We start from the raw sequence: 4937 nt of genomic DNA on the forward strand, positions 1-4937 counted from the left end.
AACGGTGTAGTAGTACACTGTTGTCCACCAGTGACGTCACGCTGCAACTTCCTGGAATTTCCGGAGCGACCTCGGGTTTTTCCGTCAATTTACTTGAAATCGTCGATTTTTGAGTGAATTAAACAAGTTATTTACATTTTATTCACGTTTATGGTTTTTAACTAGCTAAAATAATGTGAAATCTTTAGAGAGGTCCATTAGGTGGTGCTTAGCCTTTAAGCAAACAAATCAAATTGATATTAATTGATTTGACCCATTTTTAAAATGTACTTAAGATATCTGTGTTAATACAACGTAATTATCCTAATTGTTAAATTGACCTAAATCAATCAACTGAAATAAAAGAGAATACATTGACTTTATCCAACTCTCGCGAGGTTTTAAATTAATTAAACAAAAAAAAATTACTTTTGATTAACTTAAAAAAGTTAAGTAATTGAACAGAAAACCCTCCCATAAACGTGTAAGTCCGCCCCTTTTCAGCTGTTGGTGAATCAAAAATGATTTTCGGATAGACATTTTTTCTTGTGTGAGGGTCATTTGTTTTAACTTTTGTAACCTGCAAATAACTTTTTACTTTTCATTTAAGGCTTTTTGTAAAAGTAAACGTGTCTTTCTCGAATATCTTTTGGAAAGTAGAACCTTTGTTAAACTAAGTCGACGAACTTTATTCCCCCGACTGTGCTGTGTTTGAGTAGCATGTACACCAGTCTGACGGAGCTTTTTCATCTTTCATCTGTTAACCCAACACCAGTCTAATGTTGGTAAGTGTTGTACTTTACTTAACAATTTTGTTTAAAATAAATGATCTTAATGTTGACACTAAATAAATAATCAAACAGCGCTGCTTTATTTGCCGTATTTAGGCAGCATGCTAGCCTTCATACGAAGCAAAGAGTGTGCTGGCTTGTTTTATTGTAATCCTTAAATGAACGCTATTAATGTTGATATTAATATTTTTGTTTCTTGTTTCTTTGTTTTGTTTTAGAGAGCTGCAGCCAAACGTTAAGAAATCAGCTCGCCGTGTGAAACAGTACAGGTTCATGGTTACTGTAAAGAGCTGTTTGTGCTTTCATACAGTCTGTACAGTTTTTAATGTTTCCTTGACATGTTGTATTTTAAGTAAATACTTCTGAAGTGAAATAAAAAAGAGAAGAATTTTATGATTGTCTGTTTTTCTATAAATAAACATTTCTAATTGATATTTAAAATGTATTTAACAAACTATTTTAAACTATTTTTTTAAATTGAGCTCAAGATAAGTAGAATTATTGGGAAAAGCAGTTGGTATAACAAAAAAAGAGTTTAATCAACTTGCCATTTATGTGTAATAACTTAATGTTTTAAAATCATAAGTTGAATCAACAAAATTAACTTAATTGTTACATCAATTTTAGTACAATTAGTAGAACCAACATAAGTAAAATAAGTTAAATCAACATGGTTTGGAACAACTTAAATGAAATAAGTTGCATCAACTTAAGGAAAATAAGTTGGATCAACACTAGAAAATCTTGTCCAGATTACCTTAATGAGTTGAGTCAAACTTAACAGATCAAATTAAGTTTAGACTACTTAAATAATTGTGTTGGATAAACAAAATTGCTTTATGTCCAAATAAATAAATACAATTGTGTGGAAATACTTTCCATAATTCAATTAATTTCAGCCAAAGATTTTTTTTTTGAGTGTAGATAAAAGCCAAAGATAGAAAAAAAAAACTTTAAATTCAGTGTGTCTGTGCAAAATATGTGCAATATAAAGCATCAATTTACTTTAGGCAGCATGGGCAATACAATTGATGTATTCAACAAAGATATTCAACTAAATTCCTTTAATCCAATCTCCCAAATAGAGCTAAGTGGATTGTTTATATCATCAAAGTCACAGTTATGCAAACTTGACCCTGTTCTAACCCATTTACTCCCAAATTTACTCCCAGCCATTGTAGAGCCCCTGTTTACTGTAATAAATGCATCACTTAGCCTTGGGTACGTACCTAAATTGTTCAAAAGTACTTTTAATAAACCCCTGATTAAAACCTAATCTTGATCCACATGTTCTGTCCAAAGGCAGATTTCAAACCTTCCTTTTGTCTCCAAGATTCTATAAAAAGTTTCTAAACCGTTCTATTTTTATCTGCACAAAAACAGTATCATGAAAGATTTCAGTCAGGATTTAGCCCAACCACAGTAACTGCATTAATTAGGGTAGTTAATGATTTATTAATGTTCTCTGGTAATGGATGTGTCTCTTTTCTTGTTCTATTAGATCTTAGTGCAGTAAATGCAGGTTAAAAAAGGTATGTAGAGAAACAGATGGACTACAGTCAGTAATTGTAGAACTACAAAGTGCTTCTATATGATAAGTGGAGCTGATAAAATGTACAGTGAGTGTAGAAACAAGGAGGTGGTTTTAATGTTATGGATGATCAGTGTACATCATTGCAAAACATCAAGGTACATTATAAAATAAATATAATTATACAATAATATAAAACACATAAATTACCTTCAGTTACTCCACAGTGGAAGAGTCCAGTCAGCACTGAATGATGGGAAAGAAACAGGAAAAATCATTATTATAAAATGTAATCACAGACAAAATGTATAAATCTTTTCTTATAATTTTCAGGGTGCTTAATCAAAGTAGCACATGTATGTATAGTTATAGTTAAAAAGCCACAAACAAATAGAGCAATAAAAATGATTAGATTAGATTAGATTAAACTTTATTGTCATTACACATGTACAAGTACAAGACAACGAAATGCAGTTTAGCATCTAACCAGAAATGCAATAAGCAGCAAGTGCAGGATAAACTGTATCTATGATATACATTGTTTACAGGATATGGGCAGTGGTATGAACAAGATATACAGGTGAATATATTATTGAATGTACTATAGACAAGATACATAGCTAAAGACATAATATACAGATTAAGGTGCAGATTAAGATTAAGGTGCTATGTAGATTAAGGTGATACAGATTAAGTTGCTATGAACATAATAGAGGAATGTATATATAAAACATAGTTAACAGATTGTCGTGGAAGAAAAAATTAAGTTGTCACTGAAACTCGAACCTTGAATAAGGGTTTTGTTTATACTGTTTAAGCTACAGAATATGTGAAATGAACAGGATGTACTAGAACAGAATATTCCACTTCTGCTTGATAGCAAGTTAACAGTTTAACAACATCATTGCTCTTATCTATATGGGTTGAACCTCTATCTATAAAAAACATTACAAAGAATGTTTTTTGGTCCTTCAGCCTGCATACGCTTTGCTGACTGTTTGGATCCTCTGCAGAGAATAAACTATCATCTTCTTACTAACTTCAGCTCTGACTCTAAGTGTCTTATAGTGTAATTTTGGAATTCTGTCACCACAATTTGGCGTAGTCGGCAGGATTCCACACCGTCGTGGAGGGACATCTCTGGGGACTGAGGGACTGATCACCCCTTCTTCCCACCTGGCCTCACCAGTTTGAGCAAAGGAACAAAGGAGGACTCCCGCCTCGGCGTGCTGGAATCCAGAAAATAATCTATGGTGTGACTTCTGCAAACTCCAAAACGGTGAGCTGATCTTGGTCTGATATTGATAGTTTATTGTAAGTACTAACGTGTGAAGGGTACTTAGGCTAAATTTAGGTCACTCCTAAATTTACTCGGTCGTTCCGAGAAAAACGTTAAAGATGGGTCAAGGAAATTCAAAAGGGGGTAAGGGGAAACCTTTTCCACCTCCCATAGTGCATTGCAGCATTCCACCTTATGGTAAATTAATAGATAATATGAAACAAAGGGAACCAAATAGCTGCGTTCAAATAAATGAGTGGGTCAAATTCTGCCATTTTCCTCCGGGGGGGACATTAAATGTGGATGAACTAGTTCAGTTTAAAAAACAATTGCAATTACAACAAGATGCCTATGATAAAGCCATAGAGTACTGTAAAGATAAGAAACTTAAGAAACAGCCTGAAAACTTTCCATGGAAGCCGAGTTGTCACGTCTATGGAAAGTGGAGACAGGAAGCACAAAAGGAGTTAGATAAGAAAGAACAGGCGAGAAAAAACACACACACTAGAAGGAAAACAGTAACCTGTGGTCAGTTTCTGAATTTACAGAAAGATTCCCTGGATGACTTCATCCCGTTTCCTCCTCCACCACCTCCCGTTCACCACGGACCGGGAGGAGCAGAGGGCGGTGTGGACGAAGAGGAAGGAATGGAGAATGTGGAACGAGAAAGAAGCGCAGGAGGGGAACCTGATTCACCCCAAACGCAGACACAGAAACAGAAAAGGACTGAAAGCGAATTGAGATTCAGAAGAAAGTGAGAGACGACTGTGTAGAAGCAGAAACTGGAAGACTCCAAACAATCTTGGCATTTGCGGTACATGTTGAAAAGAGACTGAATGAAAAGAAACAGAGAAGTAAGGAAGACAGGGAAAGAAAAGAGCATCAGCTTCAATGCGCAGTTTTAGAAGCTGCAAAAGGTGGTTTCGGACGTGGTCGAGGTCGAGGAAAGGGAAAACAAAAAAAAGGTAAATTCAGCAGGTGCAGTTCAAAAAACCCACACACACGGACATCCAGAACCTGATATGCCATTTGATCACTTACAAATGGATTTCATTGAATTGACACCATGTCAGAAAAAGAAGTTTGTGCTTGTGATCGTTGACATGTTCTCCAAATGGGTGGAAGCGTACCCAACAACTCATCAGGACACACTAACGGTAGCAAAAATCCTGATGAGAGATTATTCCTAGATTTGGTATCCCTAGGAAAATATCCTCGGACAATGGACCCTCCTTTGTGGGAAAAATCCTGACACACATTAGTGATGTGATTGGCATGCCATTGCACAAACACTGCGCCTATCATCCACAGAGCGCAGGTTTGGTAGAGAGAACAAATGGCACAATTAAACAAAAAT

Source organism: Trichomycterus rosablanca, chromosome 4, assembly GCF_030014385.1.
Source record: "Trichomycterus rosablanca isolate fTriRos1 chromosome 4, fTriRos1.hap1, whole genome shotgun sequence".
NCBI lineage: Eukaryota > Metazoa > Chordata > Actinopteri > Siluriformes > Trichomycteridae > Trichomycterus > Trichomycterus rosablanca.